Genomic DNA, 315 nt, shown 5'->3' on the forward strand with positions numbered 1-315 from the left:
GCGTGATTTGTTGTTTGTTGTAGGTGAATTGAATGAAAGGCACAAAATAATCAGAGAGAAAATAGACTGTTTAAAGACATTGAACACCAACGACCAAATCGGCTAAATGAATGGATAGAATGAAGCAAGGAACTTGAAATAACTGCTTAGACAAAGTAACAGAGACATTCATATAAGCTCCAACACAATTAATGGTGAAACACACCGTTTCACTTTTAAGAAAATAATAATAATAATAATAATAATAATAATAATAATAATAATAATAATAATAATAATAATAATAATAATAATAATAATAATAATAATAATAAT

This window comes from Cicer arietinum, chromosome 7 (assembly GCF_000331145.2).
Source record: "Cicer arietinum cultivar CDC Frontier isolate Library 1 chromosome 7, Cicar.CDCFrontier_v2.0, whole genome shotgun sequence".
Lineage (NCBI taxonomy): Eukaryota > Viridiplantae > Streptophyta > Magnoliopsida > Fabales > Fabaceae > Cicer > Cicer arietinum.